Source organism: Cervus elaphus, chromosome 11, assembly GCF_910594005.1.
Source record: "Cervus elaphus chromosome 11, mCerEla1.1, whole genome shotgun sequence".
Taxonomy (NCBI): domain Eukaryota; kingdom Metazoa; phylum Chordata; class Mammalia; order Artiodactyla; family Cervidae; genus Cervus; species Cervus elaphus.
In genome coordinates, this window is record NC_057825.1 from 42993427 (window position 1) to 43006486 (window position 13060).

Consider the following 13060-nt stretch of genomic DNA (forward strand, 5'->3'; position numbering starts at 1 on the left):
TTTTCTTTGTTGTTGTTGTTTCTCTAGAAATTCCATTTTTATACCTTTAATTTCTCTGTATCAGCATATAAAACATATTTGCAATAATTGTTTTAATATTTTGACTGCTAATTCTACCATCTCTGTAATTTCTAGATTTGTTTATTAACTGACATTTTTCCTGCTTATAGATTATGTTTTCCTACTTTGTATGTCTTAGCGTTCTCCCTAGTTCCCAGGCATCTTAAGCGCTGATGTTCCCAGCACTTAAAAAGTAGGCAGGAAGAGCATGAAGCTGCCTCTATGCTATTATTGGCTCCGAGACTCCTGGATGCTATTAGTAACTTCTTTTCTGCTGTGCGTTCTCTCCCTGGCCAATCTCATCCACTTCCAAAATTTCAATCACCATCTATATGATGGTATACTCCAATTTGACCTTCTACTGTCCATTCTCTCTTCAGGGCAATAGAGTCATGTATATAACTGCCCACTCCTCTTCTCCACCTAGATTCAGAGCCATCTCAAACTCAGTACACCCAAAATGAAACTCATCAAATTCCCCCTCAAAAGCTGCTCAGTGTCTTATATTCCCTAACTCAGTGAATGGCATCACTTGCTCATAGTCATACAAGCCAAACATCTGTGTGTCATTATCCTTCTCCTTCCATGTAGTAGGTGTTGTGGTTCTCCCCTTCTCTGCCTCCATTCTTTTTCTAGGTTATCACCTCAATTTTCATTGGGATATCCACACCTTCTCATCCCAGCTTTGGATCTAGAGGCAGGATATATTTCTCTATCCTAAGATAACTAGACTCATGCCATTCCCTGGTCACCATGAATCAATTGGTGAGACTTCTAAGAAAGGAGTTTTCTCTCCTTTCTGAAAGAGTTTACAAAAATGACTCCCTCATCTTCTCTTCTTGGACCTAGACCTTGAAACTCACAGCCACAAGAATTGTTGGCAACTATAAAGCCAATACTAAGGAAGAGCAATGAAACAAGAAAGAAGCATGTCTTTAATGACATCACTGACCTGTTGAATCATTCAGCCTTGTAGCCCATCTTTTCACTGGACTTTCTATCTAGACAGGTCAATGTTGGTTTATTGGTTAATCTAGTTAGAGTTGGGATTTTTGCTGCTGGCAATCCAAAGCATCATAACTGATAACTTTTCTTCATCCTTCACTCCCAATCACAGGTAATTGACTCACTAGGTTCTAGTAATTCTTTTACTTAGTGTCTGATTTCCCTCAGTTCTGTCTCCTGCCACTGCCAGTGCCAGTTCAGACTCTCATCTTTTTCTAAATGAATAAAATGCATTTATAAAATGTACATCTAACTAAAATTTGCTTCCAATCCTGGCACAACTTTCCATTGCTTCTAGAAAAGACTGCATTCTTTGCATATTATACGAGATTCTTCACAATCTGTCTCCTTTACCTTTTCGTCTCTCCTCTGGCCATTCTCTTTAACCCCATCCTACCACCAGCAATGATGAATTCTTTACTGAACCAAAATATTCTTTGATCTCACACCTCTAGCACTTTACTCTTGCTGCCCTAAACCCTAGCCCTAACCCTGCCCACAATTCTCTCACTCACTTCTCCCTTTTCCTTCCTCCACCGAAGAACACAGACACACTGACTCCTAGTCATCCTCAAGTTTAAATGTTCTTTGAAGCATTTCCTGATGCTATCTGAGTCTGGGGTAGGTGTGTATCAAAGCATCTGGTAAACTTTTCTAGTAAGGTATTTATTGCAGTTTGTTTATTTACCTGGCTCCTCCTCTGCACAGTAAGCACTTTGAAAACAATAAATATTTCTTTTAAACTCCTGTATCTCTATTTCTGGGAACTGAAGAAGTACCCGAGACATACTATACTCAATAACTGTTTTTTGAATATTAATTATGGGGTCTGCAAACAGAAGGATCCTTGACCTTGAAACTCTCTACCTGAAAACCGCAGCTTTTTTCATGTTTCTGATTTCTAAACATTAGTCCTTTTCTTCCAGAGTATGGGGTTCTAGGTAGGCAGAGAAGGAAAACAAAAGATCTTGGGACAGGTTGCCTTTAGTTCTCTGGAATCCAGTAACATGTCCTGCCTTGCACCAACCTCCTCCACCATTTCTTCACACCTGGCTGTCCCACATGGGTGTAGATTTAGCTGACCAGCCCCAAAGCATACTCAGACCTTGGTTCAGACTTCTCTTATTGCCAAATGAAAGTTGGTAAATGTACATACAGCAAACAATTTTCAACTTTCCACTTATCTTTTGAACTTTTATTTTACAAAATTTGTATTTCTTGAAAATTATAGGCCTTAAAATTTTAGAATTTTTTTTAACATGGATCAAGTAAGATATAGTGATCTTAACCTTGAGCTTAACCTTTGCTGGCCTTAAAGTTGGATGTGACTGAGTGAAGAAATGATGGGACTCTAACAGTGGTGATGTTCCTAACCCTTTTATAACCTAATTAATTAAGATATCGAAAGCAACTGATGGCTCAGATGGTAAAGAATCTGCAATGCAGAAGCCCTGGGTTCCACCTCTGGGTCAGGAAGATCCCCTGGAGAAAGGACCAGTTACCCAATCCACTATTCTTGCCTGGAGAATCCCAAGGAGCCTGGAGGGGCTACAGTCCTTGGGGTTACAAAGAATCCGACATGACTGAACAACTAACACCTTTCTATAAGTCTTAGGTTAAAGAACAAACAAACAAAGAACCTTAAATTTAAGGCAGAGAGGATACATTTGCGGGAGGGGAGGGAAATGGGTATTTGTGATCCCGAATTTATGGGATAAAATTAAGCAGCAGGGAAGACCGAGATATGGTGAGGAAGTCAGATTTCACTGGGCACTTGGCGTCATGAGGCTAGAAGCTGGGGGTGGAGCGAAGTAAAAGGACTAGCCAAAAGTGGGATCCCTAACAGTACCATAATACAAGGAGGGCCTTGTTCAGTCAGCAGCCTCGCTTAACACGTTCCCTTCCTTAGAGTGTTGGTAACCATAGTAACAGTAGGGCCGAGCCGCCCCCCACGCCGCCCCCGCTCCCCAGCATGCGCAGTGCCTAGCGAACGCAGACGCGTCCTCAACAACAAAGTACATCTTTTTTCTTGAGGAGAACTACAACTCCCAAGAGACAGCTCGGCGCCGCCGCACCGCCTCCCGCTGTGGCCCTGCCCCGTCCCCTCCCTCCAGTCCCGCCCTCCCGCTAGTCCCCTCCCCTCCCTCCGAGCGTGGGTCAGAGACCCAGAGGCGGTGGAACCGTCGGGGGGCGCCGCCGCCGCCGCCTCCAGCAGCAGCACCAGCCTCGCCGCGCGTTCGGATTTGCCTCGAGCCCTCCCGGAGCGCATCACAAAGCGGATCTCGCGGCTCTTCCTCCGCCCGCGGCTTCTCCAGCGTTCGGCTCCGCGGCCAACTTCCCCTCGGTGGGCTCGGCCGGCTGGCAAGCAAGGCGGCGGCGGAACGGGCTGTCTGCTCGCTATCCGCGCGCACGCACACTTCTCCCCCCTCGCTCCGGGTGTCGGGGCCGTGCTGGGATTCCGGCCACCAGCAACTGTCCGGTGAGTGTGGCCGCAGGAGGGGTCGCGGCGGGGCCGCCGAGGGGTGCGGGCCAGGCAGGCGCGCAACTTCCTCAGCGGCTTGCCCGGGCGGCCGGCCGGCCGGCTCTCCCCGCCCGCCTGCGCGCCCCCGCGCCGGAGGCGGCCGGGAGCGGAGTTTGCGGCGCCGGCATCCCGCGCCCTCGCAGGAGGAAGCGCCTTTGTCAGGAGCCGGCCCGGCGCGCCCTCCCCCTCTGCCTGGGAGCGGGCGCGCGGGTGGCCAAGTCCGAGCCCCGCGCTCGGGGCCGGGTCGCCAGCTGCCGGAGGGGAGCTCCGCGGGGGCGGGGAGCGAGACCGAAACCAAAGGGAAACAAAAGGGGTCGTGGGCTTTTCTTTTGTTTGTGCGACACTGATAACTTCTTTTTCCTTTCCTTACATAACACAGACTTCCAAGTTAGTCATTCTTTTTATTATGATTATTGTCATCATCTCTGCGTGTCCCTCGCGTTTCCTTTCATCTCTGGATCTCAGAGCACTTAAAAACACTAATTAATTACACCTCCGGGGCCCCGACGAAACAAGTTAATAAGCCCGTTTGTGTAAGTGGGTAAACTGAGGCCCAGAGGAGCTCTCTAATTGATGGATACGCTTGCTCCTCCACCGCACCTGGTGTCTGAAGACCTGAAAGCATTTATGAGTAAAAACTCGTTCTCCAGTGCCCCGTGGAAAAAAGTTAAAGATGTTCCTTTTACTTACAGGCTAACTAAAGTCTAAAAGAGGTCGGGGTACTTGTTAGGTAGTTCAAACAATAACTCTTCTTACATAGTGTTTGAATTTTAACCTCAAAAGTCTCTTGAAAAATGCCGGGAGTGGGGAAAATACTGTGATCATAAACTCACCTCACCCATCTACTTTTATTTTTTGTGTGTGTAGGTTTCTTACAAGGCAGACGAGCAGGGATGGGGGATGGGGGTGGGAGGACAGAGACTTTTTAACGTAGGCTTCACAGATTTTAATCACTGCACACAAGGAAATGTGTCTTGGTTTTAATAGCGCCAACAGCCTCCCCATCGTTTAGTCATCAGATAATTGAGTGAGCGCCTTATCCATAAGGTGCTGGTTGTGCTAAGAACTGAAGCTTTAAATATACGAAAAGGTCATCTATTTGTTTTGGTTCAAAGACGGTGTACTTCTCTTAGTCTGCAGAATGTTATTTTGTTTTCATAGCAGCTGATCTTTTGTTTAAGAACTGGCTTTGTCTTTTTCTACCTTGAGTATGGGTCACCTTCATAATTGAGCAGAACGGTTAAAGTGTTTTTGTTGTTATTTACTTTGCATAGTAGTGTGAATTTAGATTTTTGAATTGTGGAGAAGGTTCAATTTCTCCAGTTCTTGTTTCAGTTTATGGCGTTTTCTTTGTAACTAACAAAGAGAAAATGTTTTCTCAGAGTGATCAGATTTATATCTTTCAGAACATTGTCCTTCTTGTACAAATACAGCATATAAATTCTTTATGTTTTTTTACTCGTACCAACAACCTCTTGTGGAGGAAGATAATTCTGAGGACAGGTTTATTTTTGTAGTTGACCCAAACTAGAAGGTACTGTAAATTTAAATCAAGCATTATTTCTACTAGTTATTTCCTGAGGTGAATAATAATCAGAACTGTAGTAACAAGACTTTTTCTTATCCACAGTTCTCTTGAATTTAATTTTGTATTTTATAGTTGCCCCTAGATTTTAGATTCTGGTGATTCCATCAGAAAAGGGAAGGATGTTCTTATTTTGATATTTTCCCCCAGTCTTCTAACCTGTTCTCTTTCTGTAGTATCTTGAAAGAGATCGTGACTTTAAAACAGTTGAAAAATAGAACAGTTAAGTGTATGGAAAGATGCATGTAGTGAAGTGGCTATAATACTAAATCTAATAAATTTAAGACTTTTAAAGAGAAAACTGTCACCTAGATTTTTATTAATAATACAGAAGTGCTGTCATATAATAATAGTGATATTTATTGACTTTGAAAAAGAGATCCTGGGAATTGTCTCTTCCTGGAAGATTGGGGAGCAGGGAGAAATCTGTGCTCTCCTTAATATTTTCATTGAAGTGACCGTACAGTCAGTTAAGTTGAACTTTTTCTACAGCGTTTACAAACCAGATTTACCAGAGGCATTTATTTGAACTTTAAGAAAGCTACTAACACAATGTCTGCTCAGTCACTGGAGTCCAAAGGCAGAAGTTAGTGTTGACTGTCAAAAGGCTGGCATTGCAGGTTTCCTAGTTGCTTTGGAACCCTTTAAAGGAAATGACTGAAAAGCACAGGGCAGGGAACTGAGTCTAGTACTGCTGAATGCTGCTGAGCCAAGTTTCAAGGGGAAGCCTAAATATGTTTCCATCCGTCTTTGTTTCAGCTTCCTTTCAGGTTGTCAGAATGTCACTTCTATATGAAGAGTTCTCTGAATTCAGAATATGCCTTATTGTGGTTGTCCAGTAGGTCAGATGATAAGGACTATAGTAGTCGTGCTCCGTGAAGAACAGTTTTCAGACAGAAGCTTCTGTAGCTAAGAGATTTTAATCTGGAAGACTTTGAAAACTAACATTCTCACATAATACGCCTTATCATGGCACATCAGTAGAGACCTTTTCTCATATTTATTGAATCAAAAAGACTTATATGGATTATTTTGTTACGTCTGTTTTAATTGTCTATGTGAAAACATAATGACAAGAACATGATGGAACTGAGAGGTGGTGCTAGAAGTTTCTTTGGAAAAATCATGCTGTTCCATGAAGTTACATTTGTGTCTTTTAATTGAGGAGGATAAAAAAATTTAAAAGCCAGTAGAAAGAAGAAAGAAAATCGGTAGAATGAAGGAAACCTGATGAAGATATTTTTAAAGAGTACAGTATTACAGATTCCTGGCAACAGTATGTAAGGGACAAAATTCTAGCTAAAGTCAGTAAACAGTGAATTCCATTTAGCACTTTCTGTTTATAGATCTCTAGCCATGTTTTCCAGATTCCCTCTAAATATATCACATAGGAAATGTAAATAGAAATCATTCCTTCAAGGGATTTGAGTTGTTAGGAGGTTTGTTTTTTTTTTTACACACATGGTAATGAGGGTTTATTGGTTTTCTTTGTTAAAGTTCGACCTCTGTTAGAGAACAGTTTCCCCCAGACTAATGTGTAGGAACCTCAATGCAAGAAATATTGGACACTGAAAGAACTAGATATAATTTCAGGTTGTATCACTAGCTTTTAGGTGTGTGTGTGTGTGTGTATTCTCTCAAAAGAGCAGTTCTAATAATTGTTCCTTCCAGAGGTTGAAAATAATTGCATGTAGTAGGTCTTACATAGTTTTTGTTTTTGCTGAATGAATTTGCAAGATAAAGAGAAACCACAAGATTTCTTGAGTCAGAGAATTTATTTCATTTTAAATAGAAGTAACTAATTGAAACATGAACATCTGATTGAAGCCCTTCAATTAGCATAGCTTTCTTCAGAAATAAACTCAAAGGGAAAGAGCTTCATCAGGTACTGTAAAAGAACTGAGTTGCAAATGAGTCTAAGAAGACCTGGTTATTTTTTCAGAATGTTGTACATGTTTTAGATATTTTGCTACAATAAACTCCGTTTCAGAGAAATAGAGTTCTACAATTACTCCTTGTATCACCCGCGTAATACTTTTTTACACTTCATAATACCATTTACAGAAAATAGAATATGTTGCTGATGCCTATGAGAAAATCCTGACATTTGTCATCCCCCAGTTAATCGTGACCGTCCATGTAGTTAAAAAAAAGTTTTTAATTGAATACACATGTAATTTACTTATTTACTTCCTTTTTGAGGAGTTTATTGCTGGTCTTTTATTTTATAATGTACCTCTTGGGATGTTGCTACTTCTAAAAATATGTAGTACCCCCGCTCAGTTTCCCACCATGTTCTGCAGTTTCTCCTATTAACTTTTTGGCTTCAATTTGCTTTTCCCCCTAAATTGTCTAAAATGAGCTAAGAAATGTTGAAACATACTTGACAAGAAATACAGTCAGTAATTTATTATGCTAAGCTTCAGCTAAATTTCAAAATACAAGTTTCGTTGGATCTATTTTGGAAATAGAAATTTACTTAACTTTAAAGGTGGCAGATATAGCTAGTAGATTTTAACTTGGGTACCAAATCTGATTGCCTGGTGGTGACTGCCTAGAGTGCCATGTAGAAAACATGGAGTCCTGGTTCAGACTCAGCAGGACAGAGTGCTGTGATTAGCAATTTCTGCTGTGCACTTTTGGCATGAATGCCAACTATTCATTTAATGTTTTTTGGATGCCTTTTATGTGTCAGGCATTGGTCTAAATGCTAATAGCACACAAACTAAAATCTGTGCCTTATGGTGTTTACATTTTAGTAATGACGCAGACAATAAAATAAACAAATAAAATATTTTGTCTTTTAATGACAAATGGCCTGGATTCTTTTAATCAATAAATAGCAAGAAATCAGAGGGAGGGGTAATATAACTTTAAAAGCAACTCATGGGTCATATCCATCAAATGGATTGTATGGTCCTTAGATCCTGCTTTGAGCAAACTAACTGTAAAAGACATTGATGAAAAATTTGGGAAATTTGGACATTGGGATATTTAATAAAAAGGAATTGTTGGTTTTTAGGGTGTAATGTATTGAACATGTAATGTAATTTTAAAACAAGAGCCTTACCTTTTGGAGATAGATATTTATGAATTAAAATATGATATCCGAAGTTTTTGCTTTAAAATAATTTGGAGGAGAGAGGAGCATAGATGAAACAATATTGGCCACGTATTGAAAGTTGTTGAAACTGGGTAATGGACAGATGAGATTTCTTACTTTCTACTTCTGTGTATGTTTGAAAATTTCTGTAATTAACAGTTTTACACACACACACACACACATACATAAAGCAGAAAGGGAGAAGAGGGGATACATGGGTTGGGAGTGCAGAGGTAATAATTATTTGAGTAAAGATCTGAAGGAGTTGAGAGCAAAAGCCTTGGAGCTAATTTTGGGGCAGGACATTCCAGGTGGAGGGAAGAGCAATTACAGTGACCCTGAGGTTGAAGTTTGATTGTAAGGCCAGAAATTACAAGAAAATCAGTGTGTCTGTGTTGGAGTGAGAGAGAATAGCAGGGGATGGTCAGAAATACGGGGCTTCCCAGGTGGCACTAGTGATGAACTCACCTGCCAATGCAGGAGACTTAAGAGACATGGGTTCAGTCCCTGGGTCAGGAAGATGCCCCGGAGGAGGGCATGGCAACCCACTTCAGTATTCTTGCCTAGAAAATCCCATGGACAGAAGTGTCTGGTGGGCTATAGTCCTTAGAGTGGCAAAGAGTCAGACACGACTGAAGCAGTCAGAAATGTAAGTGGAGGGTAGAGGAGACCAACTTGTATAGGACTTGGTTGTCCATCCTTCCTTTAGAGTAAGGATATTTATTTTATACACTTATCTAAAATAAGTCTTCAGCCACCCTGGAAGCTATGCATAACAATATTGCTACTGCTAAGTCGCTTCAGTGGTGTCCGACTCTGTGCGACCCCATTGACAACAGCCTACCAGGCTCCTCTGTCCCTGGGATTCTCCAGGCAAGCATGTTGGAGTGGGTTGCTATTTCCTTTTCCAAAGTATACATGCATGCTAAGTTGCTTCAGTCATGTCTGACTCTGTGCAACCCCATAGACGGCAGCCCACCAGGCTCCTCTGTCCACAGGACACTCTAGGCAAGAATACTGGAGCGGGTTGCCATTTCCTTCTCCATCAACAATACTAGCATTACTCAAATATTTTTGGAACTTTTAAAGAATTGCCTTCTAAGCCAATTTAAGAGCCACACATGAAAATAGCTCATTACTTTTTATTTACTCCTTGTTTTTAAGGAAAAGGGGTATTAGCTACATGGTATCTCGTTTTATTTATCAGATATGACTCAGAAAGGATTTTAACAGAGAGAAAATAGGAAATAACTTCAGGCTATTTGTGAATATCAGATCTACTCAGAGAAGGCCATTATTGTTTCTGAAAACCAGATCTACTCATAGACTAAAGAGGAATTTTAATAATGTCCTAGACAGTTGTAGCATCATTTAGAACAAGAATATAACCTGTGAGAATGACTAACATGGAAGAGACTATACTCATTTGGATATTTAAGTTCTGTCTCATACATGAAAACACATAACATACACACAAGACCATGCATATTTCTTAATACTTAAGTATTCGAAACAGTCATTGCTGATAAGTTTTGTGTCATGCATCCAAAATGGAAGAGATGGCATTTATCATCATAATGAAACTGTGTAACTTTCTTGTTGCTATGGCATACACTTGGAATTGAAAGACTAGCATGCGGTTAGTGTTAGGAATTTGGCTTTCAAGTCTTCTTGTGTTCATGTTTCAAATCTCAGATTAGTAGTTTCAAGAACATGCTGATTTCCCATGAAGAACTCTTTTTAAATCTTTATTAAAATTACAGAAAAATCAGACCCTTATCCTCCAAGTGTTTGAAAGCTCCCCTTCCCCGAAAAAAAAAAAACTCCATCAATAGGAGTTTTTTTTAAATCATCTACTTATAGGACAATGTAAAGATTATTAGTTTTGAAAATTTTTATACTAGTTCATTTTTTTAATAGGAATGTTTTTCAACCTGAGAAACTTAACATTTGAATGCTTTTTAGTAACATTGAATAAAGAAAATATCCTTTTTCTAGTCAATTATGCATAATAAGAAGGTACAGTATTTTCTTTAATCAATAATATGATATGTAGATCTCTGCAAGGAGATCAAACTAGACAATCCTGAACGAAATCAACCCTGAAGGAATGAAGCTGAAGCTGAGGCTCCAATACTTTGACCACCTGATGGGAAGAGCTGACTCATTGGAAGAGACCCCGATGCTGGGAAAGAGTGAAGGCAAATGGAGAAGAGGGTGGCAGAGGAGAAGATGGCTAGATAGCATCACCAAACTCAATGGATGTAAGTTTGAGCAAACTCTGGGAGATAGGAACAGGGAAACCCGGTGTGCTACAGCCCATGGGTTCGTAGACAGTCAGACACAACAGCGACTGAACAATAGCAACAAGCATAGAAATTAATGGAATTAAGTAGAATTTATGAAATTTTATTATATAATAGGTTACTAACAGTGACCACTAAGCACGTAAATACGTAACTGTATAAGGAATACTTTAACCAAGATTCCTATTTTTCAGAAAATTGTTAGGAATCTAGTTCTTTAATTCACTCAAGAGTTTTTGTCCTTTTGGTGGATAGATAGGTAGATAGCCAGATCCTTTTTTCATATACTGCACATACTATTAGGATTAAGCTGCTTGGCTGGATTATTTAATGTGTTTTAAACACTATCCTTTGAGCATGGAACATAGGCCATGTTTAATTTTGGGGCTTTCCAATAACTCTGGAAGTCTTTAACAAACTATCTTTGATTTACCTGTGAAATAAAAGTGGTGGTAGTTTTTTGGAAAGGACTTTGAAATTTTAAGAGGTGACTGTACTTGAGATAACAGTCAGTCTTTGGATTTGGTGGTAGGATTATCAAGCTGTTTTCTCATTTCCATTTTTTTGTGGAATAAATAACTTATGAAGGAGGAGAAAGAGAAAGAGGGAAAAGGGAGAGAGCAGGAGAAAGAAGGAAAGAAAAAAATTGGCTCTCACAAAATAGTAACCATGACCAGATAGACCTAGTAATTTGGATCTACTTAAGTGTCCATGACCTAATGAGCTAAGATTCAAACTTATAAATTCAGTAAAGAGTAGTAATAAAAATACAGCTTCTCTTTAAAGGAAAAAAGTTGCTTTGCAAAAGGGCCATGTTATATTTCACATTGACTTGAACATTGTGACCATGATAAAGCCTGTATTTCATTTTGGAGTGAATAATGATGACAGTGATTAACAATAGTTTATGGAGTTATATGAAAATTCAGTCTATTACTTAAGCTCTGTTCATGGTTGCAGCATCAGGTTCCAGGTTATTCTGTTCACCTTGTGTGTTGCAAATACTCATATTCCACCTCTCTGACTTCATCTCTCTCTCATGCTCATCTCTCCACTCTGCCCCGGCTCTGTTTATCTTCCTTCACCAGCTTTAGTAGAGCCCATTGCTCTTCCACATTTTTTTCTGCCATTTTTTATACTTATAAAGTGGATTTGAAATGAATTAAGGGCCTAAAAGATGTGACATGTAGATGGCAAGTGTAGTACTTTTCCTATGTGTCATACCTAGTTAGCTTCTCTTTATCTTTTCTTGCCCTTTTTATGGTGTGTGTTCTAGTGGAGAGAGATAGTATATTGTATCACTTGGCACTCAGAGATAACTGACCTAATAGGATGGAATACTTTTTGAACTGAGTAATGTAGAAAATAATAATAAACTCAGCCTCATAAGTTAATCCTGCATCCATCCAGAATCTATACATCAGCTAGCCTAGTGGATTTTCAAAAGCTGTTTTCAGCTTTTGGTGTATGTTGTTGTCTTTTCTGAAAATGTCAAACAATCAAGAACTTTATCATCACTGTAATAATAGTTAATCATAAATGGCCTTGGGGAAAAACTGTCTGGACTTCCGTTGAGCTGTTTTTTGATAGTGGAGAGGAAAGGAGAAAAAGATCAGTAATGTGATGAAGTCCTTTATAACTTCTTCCTTCCGTAGAGTGAATTATAAGGTGACTGGCCCCGATTTTTTTGCTAGTTGTAGTGTTCAAGGTATCTGTCAGTTGCCTTAATCTTCAGAAGGCACAATTTGGTTTAATTTTACTTTTTAATAATAAGCGAAAACAATTGGAGGTGTGTGGTTCTTCAGAACCTTAGAGTTGTATTCCTGGTTCTTGGCAGATACTATCCACAGTACTTAGTGTTCCTGTGGGTTTACACCAGATTTAATGAACTGCATGTACTGGAAACACTGAAAGCTGATTTTCTTTAATTTTAGACTACAGTTAACATAATGGATTTTTCTTCAGATTGTCTCTCACTACCATACTTTAAATGTACCAAAGGACTAAAAGACCCAAATTACAAAACTAGTTAAGTTTATCATTCATGAGAAAATGTGTGAACTGTGTGTGTGTGTCTTTTATAAAGTATGAGCTGCTAATTAGAAACCACTGTCCTATAGACAGACTTCATGTATATGAAAGCTTTTCAAATTTGCCTACTGCCTTACTGTAATTTTCATTTAAAGTAGGAAGATTCTGTCTCTGAATTAGTCCTGTCAGGTCACTGAAGGGCTGTGAATTTTGAGGTAGACTCTTAAACTGTTCAGCAGAGAGCAGATCTGTGATGTCCCAGATCTTTTTTAATTTCATCACCAACACTTCCTCAACAGAAAGTAAATCCCATTTTACTGAATCTTCTTGGTTGTATCTCTTATAGAAATGGCACACTAGTTTATCTGTAGATAGTTGAGTTCTTAAAGACCAGTCTTCTTAAGACTTTCACTGGAATTTGCCTCCTGAGGCTGTCTTTTAAATGGCTT

General features: G+C 39.8%; 1 protein-coding gene across 1 annotated transcript in view; it reads left to right on the forward strand.

The window, feature by feature from the left end:
* Positions 1-3412: 3412 nt before the first annotated feature.
* The window catches only part of PELI1 (pellino E3 ubiquitin protein ligase 1), a 53741-nt gene continuing 44093 nt past the window's right edge, over positions 3413-13060 (forward strand). Inside the window, exon 1 of the mRNA XM_043917667.1 lies at positions 3413-3544. The gene's annotated coding sequence lies outside the window, so the exon portion shown is untranslated. The remainder of the gene's footprint in view (positions 3545-13060) is intronic.